The sequence below is a fragment of the Oncorhynchus masou genome, chromosome 23, assembly GCF_036934945.1.
Source record: "Oncorhynchus masou masou isolate Uvic2021 chromosome 23, UVic_Omas_1.1, whole genome shotgun sequence".
NCBI classification, from domain to species: domain Eukaryota; kingdom Metazoa; phylum Chordata; class Actinopteri; order Salmoniformes; family Salmonidae; genus Oncorhynchus; species Oncorhynchus masou.
The window spans coordinates 34,026,752-34,040,958 of NC_088234.1; the positions used below are offsets into that span (position 1 = coordinate 34,026,752).

A 14,207-nucleotide genomic window follows, 5' to 3' on the forward strand; every position below is an offset into this window, starting at 1 on the left:
ACAGAGACAGGAACAATCACCCACGAAATACACAGTGAAACCCAGGCTACCTAAATACGGTTCCCCATCAGAGACAACAAGAATCACCTGACTGATTGAGAACCGCCTCAGGCAGCCAAACCTAAACTAAACACACCCCTAATCAACCACAATCCCAATGCCTACAAAAACCCCAATACGACAACACAATAACATAAACCCATGTCACACCCTGGCCTGACCAGCTAATTATCTAAAACACAAAATACTAAGACCAAGGCGTGACAGCCTGACTCCGTCCTCACCGCTGCACTCTGACATTTGACAGGTTCAGACACTAGGCGTATGTGGGAGGGTCTGCAGGAAATCATGGACTACAAAAAGAAAACCAGCCATGTCACGGACACTGACGTCTTGCTTCCAGACAAAGTAAACACCTTCTTTGCCAGCTTTGAGGATAATACAGTGCCACCGTCACTGCCCGCTAACAATAAATGCCCTCCCCCTCCTTCTCCATGGCCGACGTGAGTAAAACATTTAAACATGTTAACCCTCGCAGGGCTGCTGGCCTAGACGGCATCCCTAGCTGTGTCCTCAGAGCATGCACAGACCAGTTGCCTGGACATATTCAATCGCTCATTATCCCAGTCTGCTGTCCCCACATGCTTCAAGATGGCCACCTTTGTTCCTGTACCCAAGAATGCAAAGAAAACTGAACAAAATGACTACCACCCCCTTAGCACTCACTTCTGTCATCATTAAGTGCTTTGAGAGACTAGTCAAGGATCATATCACCTCCACCTTCCCGGCCACCCTAGACCCACACCCAGGGCATACCGCCCTAACAGGTCCACAGACGATGTAATTGCCATCACACTGCACACTGCCCTATCCCATCTGGACAAGAGGAATACCTATGTAAGAATGCTGTTTATTGACTGCAGAATTCTGTTTATTGACTGCATTCAACACCATAGTACCCTCCAAGCTTATCATCAAGCTGGAGGCCCTGGGCCTCAACCCCGCCCTGTGCAATTGGGTCCTGGACTTTCTGATGGGCCACCCCCAGGTGGTGAAGGTAGGAAACAACATCTCCACCTCTCTGACCCTCAACACTGGGGCCCCACAAGGGTGCGTGCTAAGCCTTCTCCTGTACTCCCTGTTCACCCACGACTTTGTGGCCATGCACCCCTCCAACTCAATCATCAAGTTTGCAGACGACACAGCAGTAGTGGGCTTGATTACCAACAATGACAAGAGAGCCTACAGGGAGGAGGTGAAGGCACTCAGAGTGTGGTGTCAGGAAAACAACTTCTCACTAAAATATCAACAAAACAAAGGAGATGATCGTGGACTTCAGGAAATAGCAGAGGGAGCACCCCCCTATCCACATCGAGGGGACAGCAGTGGAGAAAGCGGGAAGTTAAGTTCCTCGGCGTACACATCAACGACAAACTGAAATGGTCCAACCACACATACAGTGTGGTGATGAAGGCGCAACAGCCCCTCTTCAACCTCAGGAGGCTGAAGAAATTTGTCTTGTCAACCAAAACTCAAACTTTTATACAGCCACAATCGAGAGCATCCTGTCGGGCTGTATCACAGCCTGGTACTGCAACTGCTCCGCCCTCAACCGCAAGGCATTCCAGAGGGTGGTGCGGTCTGCACAACACATCACCGGGGGCAAACTACCTGCTCTCCATGACACCTATAGCACCCGATCTCACAGGAATGCAAAAAAGATCATGAAAGATAACAACCACCTGAGCCACTGCCTGTTCACACTGCTACCATCCAGAAGGCGAGGTCAGTACAGGTGCATCAAAGCAGGGACCGACAGACTGAAGAACAGCTTCTATCTCAAGGCCATCAGACTGCTAAACAGCCATCACTAAGTCAGAGAGGGCTGCTGCCTACATGGAGATACAATCACTGGCCGCTTTAAAAAATGGATCACCAGTCACTTTAATAATGCCACTTTAATAATGTTTACATATCTTGCATTACTCATATCATATGTATATACTGTATTTTATACCATCTATTGCACCTTGCCTATGCCGCTCGGCCATCACTCATCCATATAGTTATATGTACATATTCTCATTCACCCCTTTGAAATATGTGTGTATTAGGTAGTTGTTGGGGATTTGTTAGATTACTTGTTAGATATTACTGCAATGTCGGAACCAGAAGCACAAGCATTTTGCTCCACTCGCATTAAAATCTGCTAAACATGTGTATGTGACAAATAATATTTGACTTGATTTGAAGAGAAGATAGAATTGGAGAGGGACTGACATATTGACAGAAGACGTCCCTCCGCCTGCCCCTGCGCCTCCAAAGTGCTGACAGAACAGAGCATCCTAATACGGATGATGTGCCTGCAAATCCACTCACAATACCAGCAAACATCCACCTGCCAAACACCCCCCCCCCCAACACACACACACCCCAACAGCCCCCGCAAGCCAAATAAACAGAGACACAAATTTGAATTAAATTCTACAATCAACATCCCTACCATCCTGCATACAAGGAATACAATCTCAACCATCTGTGTTTAATCTGAACAATAGTCACAGAGACTAACATATTGTAGTGTACACACACACAAACGCCACACACACATTCATTTTATCTCACATCCCTGCAATGCTTAAAGTATTATTGGCAGATTTACACAACTCTAGGTAATTTGAGGTCATTTATCTTACTGTAATCAACAGCCAACACTGTTCAAATCAAATCAAATCAAATTTTATTTGTCACATACACATGGTTAGCAGATGTTAATGCGAGTGTAGCGAAATGCTTGTTCAGATAGACATTGAATGTTAATAGCTCCGTTTCCCCACACTTTCTTGGGGCTCTATTGTTTTCCACACATGATAGAGAAGAGTGAGAGGAGAGGTTGCGTAATAGTTGAAAAGCTGTTGAATATGCATGGTCCCGCCGGTACCTGCCTTCCGTACACTACCTGAGCTGTTCATACATAATCAAGTGTGTTCTTATAGCGGCCTTTACGTAAGCCCAGGAGCATGAGTGTGTGTGTGTCTTTGTGTGTCTTTGTGTGTGTGTGTGTGTGTGTGTGTGTGTGTGTGTGTGTGTGTGTGTGTGTGTGTGTGTGTGTGTGTCTGTGTCTGTGTCTGTGTGTGTGTGTGTGTGTGTGTGTGTGTGTGTGTGTGTGTGTGTGTGTGTGTGTGTGTGTGTGTGCGTGTGTGTGTGTACATGCGTTTGCATGTGGTATTCTCTATTCACCAAACAGGTGAAACAGGGCATTCACATTACTGTACAGAGATACTGTGCTAAGGGGCTTACTCAATGCTAATAGTGTAGGCTATATACTGTACTGTATAGTTTCCCGCCCACACATAGAGTAGGAATTTCATATGAGGCACCTATGTCAGAATGAATTCACGATTGGAGAAATAAGTTCTTCATACTTTTTAATGTACTTTTTCCTCTGGTGTTTTCATTATCTTACAACACGCACACATACACGCACACATGCACATATAGGAAGTACAATTATATTATCTTAGCCATAACCTAAGCTCACCCAGAACACCAGATGACATTCTAATGGTGTCCACTGGTATTGTCAGAGACAGAGTGGTGTGGACCAAAGTTATCCATTAAACCAAGCTAGATGTCAGAACTCCTTAATGGCCAGTGAGTGGGGTTTAGAACCTTTCAGCCAGTTAAATTAAATTTAATGACCTCAAAGTTTTAATGTTATTAGAGAGAGCGAGAGAGGGAGAGAGACATGAATGATTGGACCTTCATCCCCACACGTTGTGAATCTGAAGTCATGCCAGCAACGCATAAATCATCTTAATCCCTGAGCTGCTAAACACATGGCGAGGGCAAACACACGCTTGAGCGCTCACAAAAACACACACACATGCACACAAGCATGCACGCACGCAGACACAGACGTGCACACACACATATATACATGCAGGTCACATAGGCACACACAATCGTATGCACACATACACAAACACACACACACACTCACACTTCACTTGTTCCATGCGTCCACACACAGCTCCCCAAAATCACCTTTAAACGACTTCTCTTCATTTTAAAAATAGTATTTTAGTAATTTATGGGCTCGGGTAGCTTTAATATTAATCAAAACTGTCACCAGATTATCCGCTCTTAGACCAGATGGTCCGGGGTGAGAAATCACATTTTCCTGATGTTTTTGATTTGTACATTTATTTTCTCCCTCACTCTCTTCTTTCCTCTTGTTGATTTCATTTTGTTCTTATGCGCATTACCTCGGATTAAACTTGCTGATCCCGTACAAGGCTGCATAACCAGCCAAAACCTTTCGCCATTGTCATTTCTCATAATCTATCTCCATCCATACATGAAATAATCTTCTCATTCATTTAAAAGAGAGAGTTGATAGAAGCCATTGTGAGGCGTTTGAACTCAATGCCTGAACAAAATAAATTGTTTTAATGCAGGCAGGCTCAGGGAGGGGGCTTGGGAGGCATGCAACAATATGACTAAGCTTTGGGAGGGGATTTTGAAGAGAAACTGAATGAATAAAGAACCATGATCCTTTGTGATGCCAGAGTTTGATGCAAAGCCCAGAGGCAAAATAGTTTATCTGAGCAAGATGAGGAGAGGGAGGAAAAGAGAAGAAATTGAGAGAGAGAGAGAGAGAGAGAGGCAAGAGAGGGAGGAGAAGAGAGTGGATTTCAAGTGTTTTCATTGTGCGTCATGTTGCTGTGTTGTTTTTGGTGGTGGTGGAGGGAGAGTGGGGAGGGTTAATTTAGAGAGCTAGCGTATGACGATCTGAGCAGGGACCATAATGAGGAACAAAGAAGGATGGGCTAAGACTTGGGGGCACTCTGCCTAATGAAACACATACTTGTGTGTCTACATACACAAAAACATGCATGCAGGAAGAAGCACAAATGAGGAAAATTACAGTGGTTCTATTCAAAACTGACGTAGACCAGTGTTTAGGAGCAAGTGTTTTCTATTTATATCATTGTCATGAAGAAGAGAGCCTTAGCTAGTTTTTCATTCATCCTTATATTTCTTGTTAAAACCATTGGACATGCAGAAGAGAAGGCAGCTGTTTCAATCAGGTCAGAGTGTTGAATCAGGTGTGTGTGTCACTGGTGTAGCACATCCCCTTCAAGGAAAGGGGGCCACAACCCCCAGATAGTATATGAATAAATCATAAGCCATCACATTTTGGGGGGGAATTACGTTAGCTTTAAAAATGCAAAATTGTATCTTAAACTCATGGCAAAATGTGTAGAATAACAGGAAATTTGCTCTAAAAAGGCAACATATTCTCTCTGACCCATGACAGCTTGCTCGGACCTTGCGCTATGCCACTGGTGTGTGTGTGTGTGTGTGTGTGTGTGTGTGTGTGTGTGTGTGTGTGTGTGTGTGTGTGTGTGTGTGTGTGTGTGTGTGTGTGTGTGTGTGTGTGTGTGTGTGTGTGTGTGTGTGTGCGCGCGCACTTGTGAGAGAGAGACATACAGACAGAGAGAGATACAGGAAAGAGAGAGAGATGGGAGAGGCAGAGATAAATATTGTATGTGTAGCAAGCTAGCCTGCAGCGGGTGTATGTGTTCCACCAGGACTGAGGCTTCAATACAACTGACAGGCGGAGAGCTGTAAAAAAAAAATCCCAACACATTTCCTCTCAAATCTTCTCCAATAGTGTGAGGCTTTGTTTTCACAGCTGCTTTTCTTTCTATCCTTTCCAATTGTATGCATTTATGTGCGTGAAAGTGTGTGTGTGCGCAAGTGTGTCTATTCCTTGTTTGTGTGTGCATAAACCCTTTCTCTCTGTATAAGAATATAAAAGGAAAACAAAAGATAAATGCCAAGTCATTGCAAGCACAGAGAGACACAGTTGTTTTGTTCCGCCTCTGAACAAACCCCCAACTTATTTCCCTTCCCTTCTCTTCACTCAGACACCCATTGTCAGCTTTGTAATCATCTGTTTATATGCAAGCGTTATATCATTGCGCCATAATCGGCCTGCCATGCCACCTCCCGGAGAAATTAATGTTATTTCTGGCATTTGGGGGAATTCTTTCATTGAAAATCTCGGGGCTTGCTCGCCAGTCTGTCGGGCCGTGTACGGCACGACAGCGCCGGCGAGGAGTTGCGGTGTCAGAAGCAGGAAGCGGCATCCTACGTATCCAATTAATGGCTAGTCATTTATCATGATGGGTTTGGGGCCACCCCGCCGCCGCTAATAATAGAATAATAACACTGCCGTGTTGCCGTCCCCCATTCTCCCTCCTACCCCACGATCCTTTACATCAGAGGAGACGGGGGGGGGAGAGGCTCTCCCACTGTCTCTCTTTACTGTTATCCCCCCCATTCGAAGGTGGGAGTAATGGGTGAGACTGTCCAAGCCTGTTTGTGTCAAAGCCTGTTTGGCTTGGAAAGATAGAGGGGACATTGTAAGGTCACTAGGCAACTCCATTGTGGTAGCTGTTCGCTGGGTGTGCTGTCTTTGGCTGTGGTTGGTCTCATTTGGCTTCTTTCCAATGTACTGCAGAGCTCATTCCAGTCACCAGAATTTGTCTTCAGCTACAGACTTGTCTAGGCTCTGATTGGGTGTCTAGCTTCCACCTGGAAATGAATTGGTTCTTGTCTAGGTTATTTTTTCAATGTCCACTCTGTATCAGTGAGAGACACTTCTACATTATAACACAATACAATAAAAAAAACTGCTTGTGGCGTTGTCAACACTAGCTAGTAGTCTACCAGAGATGTGTGCACATCCCAATTTTCATCGAAGGCTTTGACAAAACCAGAATGGAACCCACACAGAGGAGGTGAGACAGGTAAATAGATGAGCCCCACTGTACCAGTGTCAGAGGCTGTCAGGCCCATGATTGCATTGTTCCTGTGTGTGTGGATGCAGCCACCAGGCACCCAGGAAGAGGACTGTGTATTAGTGGCGGTGGTATTGCTTATGGAGCTCATTCTCTAGGACATCCTGTGCTACGGCGTTCACCGGGCGCCAGGGGAAATATAGCAGGCCAGGATCAGACGTCCTTGGATCTACGCTTGCAGATTTACTATCCCTTCCTCTCCTGCTACCATCCTCAAGGTCCTGCTGACAACAAACAGGACAGAAAGTTGTGAATGATGGTTTTTCACTCACAGAAACAAGCTAAAAAACATGTTTTTAACTTGGTTAATGAATGTTTGAGGGAGAGCGATGTGTATTTTGGAGGCAAGGCTATTGACCCTGTATACCTGTTTATGGTGAAACTTGAAGTGAAGTGTGCTGGTGGTTCTGCTCAAATAATGTAGGTGAGTGTGAGGTGTGAGAACTGGGCAATGGGAGATGTGTGGGTTGGATAGGTGTGTGTGTGAGAGAAGATCGGTGTGCATATGTGTTTTTGTGATTAACAAGTGTACTTGGGCTGAGGTGGGCGTGCAAACACACACAGTGTTATTTTATTTATTGAACCTTTATTTAACTGCGCAAGTCAACTAAGAACAAATTCTTATTTACAATGACTGGCTGGTCATCCATATACCATGAAGCAAGGTGCCACGTACACACGGACATGGCGTAAATGCCCGTGGGACAAAGGGCTTAGGAGCCTGCTGTTTAAATGTCAGCCTTTCACAGCACATCTCTGACCTGGCTATTACTGTACTGCCACTTCGCATGAGGCCAGCAAATAAGTACGGTTTCAGAATCACAATGCATTGTGAAAGTGACTAGTCATTCGCTCGCAACTTGCATCGAGAAACCTTTTCCAATAATGCAGGCATGTAAACAAATGTAGGCCTGTCCGCATTCATAGGATCGGCCGATGGGGTGTTATGACTGTAAATGCATCCTCACATGCTCATAACTGGATTATGCTCAATGGTTATAGTTGCTCCACATTACACATGTCCATTCTCTCACACACACACACACACAAACACACACACACGCACACACACACACAGGCCACAGAGATCAAACAGGCTGGCTACTTCTTTAAGTGAATTATAGGTGTGTCTCTGGTCCAAGGTTACCGCCACACTAATCACGTTAGCATCGACCATGAGTGAGAGGTGCTGTTGTCTAGTGTACACAGACACTGGCTAAAGTGGTTATGTCTATCTTATAGTACCTGATATTGTATGCCTTACAATGAGGATTTAGTTAGGATGGCGCTATGCTGGCCTCACGCTATCTCACATTGGCACCTGAGTACAAACACGCATATCAACATGCACAAACAGACTAAAACATATAGCCAATTTGGCATTGTGTGTTTATAAGAGTGTTTGTGTGTGTGTGTGTGTGCGGGGGGGGGGGGTATGGATTTACACCACTAATACACTAATATGCATTAGAATTAAGCTTATACAGGCTTGTGAACTGCAACGGTTGAAATGAATCCTCAAAGTTAGAGGAGAGCTGAAGAGGAGGGTAAAAAAGGAAGAGAAAAAAGGGGCCGGCAAAATTATGAATTTAATGTTTATTTCCCTAAAGTCACGGATAAGGTCGGCACAAATGATTCCCTCCGACGTAAGCTGCGAAATGAAGCTGGCGTTTTCAATGAGAATAATTAGCTAAGTTGACAGCTGATCCCCTTCAGAACAGCACAGCACAATTTTCCCTCCACCGCTCGCTCCCTACAGCGCCATTTCTCTCTTGGTTTCTGAATAAAATCACTCATTTGAGCATGTTTGTATGTGTGTGTGTGTGTGTGTGTGTGTGTGTGTGTGTGTGTGTGTGACAGGGGAACGCTGAAGAGTCTTGTAATTAAAATGGCCACAATAATATAAATCTTCTGCAACTAATTAGAAGTAATAAGATGACAGGAGGTGGACTTAATGCTTGTTTGACCCTGGCAGGCGGGCCAGTGTGTGTGTGTGTGTGTGTGTGTGTGTGTGTGTGTGTGTGTGTGTGTGTGTGTGTGTGTGTGTGTGTGTGTGTGTGTGTGTGTGTGTGTGTGTGTGTGTGTGTGTTACTGGGGGGTAAATCAGTCTGTAAAGTCAGGGGGAAGGAGTGAAGAGATGAGTAAGCAGTGTGCTTCTCTCTGCAGAGCACATAACGTACCCATCCATCGCCCCCCTAATCTCCATCCCTGGTTCAGCATGGACACATACACACACACACACACACACACACATGCACTCAGGTGTAGGCTTCAAGGGTATTATATAACTTAAGCAAAGCCTACTCTCCTATGAAAGGGATTTAGATCTGTTTTTCAGACTTCCAAACTTTTATGTTTTGTTTTCTGTCTGTCAATGACAAGTGATGGTTATCATACCTGATATGAAAGGCCTGACCATGTCTTTGAATTGTGGGACACGCACACACACACACACATACACACACACACACACACACACACACACACACACACACACACACACACACACACACACACACACACACACACACACACACACACACACACACACACACTACCAGGCCCGGTTTATGATGTTGACAAATATCTCATTGTAGAAATTAGATAAAGCATCGCAAACAGAATCTTTGATTTATTTTTATTCTTTAACACAGAATAAACACATGAACATATACATACGGTAGTGAAGCCTTATTCCTGCTCTAATTGTGGAGAGTGTTTCTCAACTGGGCCACTTAAAAACACATGAACGTATACGTATATGCTATGTATACGTTCATGTGTTTCTAAGTGGCCCAGTTGAGAAAAACTCTTATCTCAACTCAAAAGGGATTGTCTGCTAGCAGAATCTTGGTGAGGTCAGTGCTGTCTACTTTGTGTGCAGGAGAGTGTCTGAAGGCCCACTTAAGATCCTCTTTAGTCTTAAATGTGCTGAGTTGGGCACCAGGGTCCTGTCCAAAGTCTAGACCGGACGAACACTTTAAACTCCCGAGTGCTCTCTCGTTCTCTCATTCTCTCTGACCTATTTTATCTTCGAAGCTTCAGCAAGAAGTAGACTTACTCAGTGGTGGAAATAGTACCTAATTGTGATACTTGAGTATAAGTATAGATACCTTTATAGAAAGTTGTTCATGTAAACTTTAGTCACCCAGTAAAATACTACTTGAGTAAAAGTCTAAAAGTATTTGGTTTTAAAAATACCTAAGTATCGAAAGTAAATGTAATTGCTAAAATATACTTGTTTTAAAATTTTACAGATAGCCAGGGGCACACTCCAACTCTCAGACACAATTTACAAATGATGAATTTGTGTTAAGTGAGTCGGCCATCAGTCAATCTTTACATCAATCCACACATCTAATTCTGGTTGTCAGTATACTTAAGTGATAATTCCCTCGAAGCTGGTGTTTGTAGGATATATTGCCACGGGTGTTGTTCGGCCTGAGATTAAGTCTTGGGCTGGCAAACCATGTCTGTAACGGCAGATCTCCTCTTCGTCTGAAGAGGAGTAACAGGGATCGGACCAAAACACAGCGTGGTAAGTGTCCATAATTATTTATTACGAAAACAACTGAATACTCGAACAAAACAAAAATAACGTGCATCAACGAAACAGTTCCGTGTGGTGACAAACACCGACTCTGAAAACAAACACCCACAAACCAACAGTGAAACCCAGGCTACCTAAGTATGATTCTCAATCAGAGACAACTAACGACACCTTCCTCTGATTAAGAAACCATACTAGGCCGAAACAGAAACCAAACATAGAAAAACAAACATAGACTGCCCACCCCAACTCACGCCATGACCATACTAAATAAAGACAAAACAAAGGAAATAAAGGTCAGAACGTGACAGTGTCAATATATCCTCTGGCTTCAAAAACATGATACATTTTATACAACGGGTTACCAACATATTCAAAAAATGATTGACACATTTTAAATAAACATTTATTTTGATGAATCCTTACACGAGATATAGTCCCAACATAAATTTAGGGTTGCTACCCAAGCCGGCTGGTTGTTCGTTCTATTGGTTGGCTTGCCAGAGACGTGACCCAGTGATTAAGTATTTTTGTTCTACAGTAATTGTTCCTTTGCCATGATGGCTGGCAACATTCTTATCCCTTGCTTGCTAGCTAGCCAACATTGGCTAACACAGTCATGTCAATCAGTGCAGCCAGAATAACGGTAAAGTAGCTGCATTTACATTTGTTTATGCTGTTTTCTATTGATTTTTGGGGGGATACATCCATAACAATGAGCTAATGATGCGTGATTTCGCTTGGCATAGAAAATGTGCTCTCTCACAAGGACACTGCTGTGTCAAACTGAAGCTGAAATGACAGCAAACTAGCTGCATTTCGTGTTTTTCGTGTTTTTCTATTGACATTTCTTTGCATAAAAATTATGCTGATTCATGATTTCGACTGGCTAAGAAAAACTGCCAGACTGTGTGTCTCGTCCCTACTCCCGACACGTTCATTGCTATGGGACAGCTGGAGATCAAATTTCAATGTTGAAAAAAATGTTACAAATGTCAGACAGACAGCAAGGTTAATACAAATCTCGGCTATTGAAAACCACATGCTAGTCTAAAATAAATGTGTTATAATGTCTAGATGGTTTTGACAGTGGAGATCAAGTTCATACATTGCCTGGCTGGGCTGACTTGACAGTGGATTGCGCAGTCAGATGGAATTGTGCATAGGCATTTCAACGTCGTAGCCTTGGCCGGTGGTAACTTACGGAATAGACACCGGCTGGAAATCAGTTTTAACCAATCGGTATCCAAGATTAGAACCACCCATTATATCAAGACGGATAAATCTGCAGTAGCTTTTCCTTTGCCATATGTTGACTGTGATTGTAGTCATGTGTGTCCCTGTAGATGACACATTTGCTGACAGTAGGGCCTATCCATTGCATGAATCTAGCGTTGTTGCTAGTCACTGTGGTAGAAGAGTGTGTGCATGTCATCTATTACTTGGTGTGTGTGTGTGTGTGTGTGTGTGTGTGTGTGTGTGTGTGTGTGTGTGTGTGTGTGTGTGTGTGTGTGTGTGTGTGTGTGTGTGTGTGTGTGTGTGTGTGTGTGTGTGTGTGTGTGTGTGTGTGTGTGTGTGTGTGTGTGTGTGTGTGTTTGTCCTGATCCCTGTGGATGAGAGTGAAAGATGCTGACAGGACTCCTGACTCTCACCTGCAGTATGGAGCTGTGTGGAGGGGTCATTACCCAAAGCTCTGTGGACCCAGGCTGGTAAACAATACTGTGTGATGGTTGAAAACACTGTCTGGTGGTCTTGTGGTCTGCTGGGCTAGACACTGGAGGGCTCTGGGATGACACTGAGGATGAGAAAAAGAGAGAGGATGGGGAAAATACTCGAATGGCGGCATGAATACAATGACAGATTTCCATCCATAATATTAAACCACAAAAGCAAAGATCTATTTTTTTGTGTGGATGAAATACTATTTATACAGTACCCTTCGTTGAGCTGACATACAGTACAGACTTAAACAGGATAGCACTTGTTATTGTGGGTGTAAGAAGTGTTTTGTGTGTGTGATGTAGGGCAGCTAAACCACACCACCTCTCCAACCCCATGCTGTGAAGTTCAACATGACCAGGTATGACGCAGATGAGATAAGACCAGAACGGGGGAGAGATTGGGAGATGAAAGGAGGGGTGAAAAGAGGTAGTGCTAGCCTCAGGGGATGCCGTGAGGCGGTGTGTGTCCTTTGCATGGCTCACCTCCAACGATGAAGACCTGTCACACCATATCAACCATAGAAACATGCTAAGGAATGGCACTCACACCGCTGCCATTTTACCTACTTAGAATGGATAGAGGGATCGGGGGATGGAGGAAGGTGATGAAGCGAAAATGTACAGTAGTAAAGGTTGTTTCAACAAAAGAGTGTGTTGAACACACAAGCAGACACAACCTTCTCTCTCTCTCTCTCTCTCTCTCACACACACACACACACACACACACACACACACACACACACACACACACACACACACACACACACACACACACACACACACACACACACACACACACACACACACACACACACACACAGTCTTCAGAAAGTATTCACACCCCTTGACTTTGTTCCACATTTTGTTGTTACAGCCTGAATTTAAAATGGATCAACTGTAGGTGTTGGCCTACACACTGTACCCCATATTGTCAAAGTGGAATTATGCTTTTAGAAATTTAGAAAATCATTCAAAATGAAAAGCTGAAATGTCTTGAGGCAATAAGTATTCAACCCCTTTGTTATGGCAAGCCAAAATAAGTTCAAGAGTTAAAATGTGTTTAACAAGTTGCATAAGAATTTGCATAGTGTTTAACATGATTTTTGAATGGGCAAATATTGTACAATCCAGGTGTGCAAAGCTCTTAGAAACTTACCCAGAAAGGCTTACAGCTGTAATTGCTGCCAAAGGTGATTCTATTGACTCGGGAGTGTGAATAATTATGTAAATGAGATATTTATGTGTTTAATTTTCAATACATTTCTCATTATGGGGTATTGTGTGTAGATCGTTGAGAATGTTAGTAATTTAATCAATTTTGAATTCAGGCTGTAACACGGCAAAATGTGGAATAAGTCAAGGGGTATGAATACTTTCTGAAGGCACTGTACCAACCCTCTCACGCACACACAAACTTTCTCTCACACACACGTTATACTCCCCCACTTTTAATTTAATGAAGAATGAATGTGTTTAATCTCTTGCTCCGCTGGTATGCAGACTCTGCCGTCTTGGCCGGCTATTCAATAGATTTCAATTTCAATTTGGTGCACTCTCGCTGCCACCAACAGCTCATCTTAACCCAATCAGCTAAGTCACTTAAGAGGAAAAAGCTGAGTATGCAGGAATGAATATCTGGTGTTTCGTATTGTGCTGAAATGAATTACTTGCTGTAGATGTCTAAGTGGCTGAGAATAATCTGGGGGATAGGATGGCGGCTAGGTTAGCTAGGCTGGTAGCATGCCAGAGACATGTGTCTGGGTCAGCTGGTGGATCTTACAACACACACACACTCTCTCTAATCTTTGTTGTGGTTGAGGAAACAGCATGGCCATGGAGGAGGCTGCTGTTCTGTCATACTGTAACTTATTTCCACTGCACTGCCACCTGAGCATCAGGAGTGCTACCATGTTCCACATGCAAGTGGAGATGACAGCGAACACACACAAAATAGGGCCTTGTTTAAAAGCCTCTGTCCCTGTAGCGCTCCTACTTACGCTAAGGGCCATGCAGGGGGTCCCTCAGGAGCACAGTATGGGTGGCCACATGCTGGGCACCAAATCG

General features: G+C 44.0%; 1 protein-coding gene across 3 annotated transcripts in view; it reads left to right on the plus strand.

Annotated features, from left to right (window-relative positions):
* The window catches only part of LOC135510760 (protocadherin-7-like), a 236,948-nt gene that overhangs the window by 127,381 nt on the left and 95,360 nt on the right, over positions 1-14,207 (plus strand). The window lies entirely within an intron of this gene.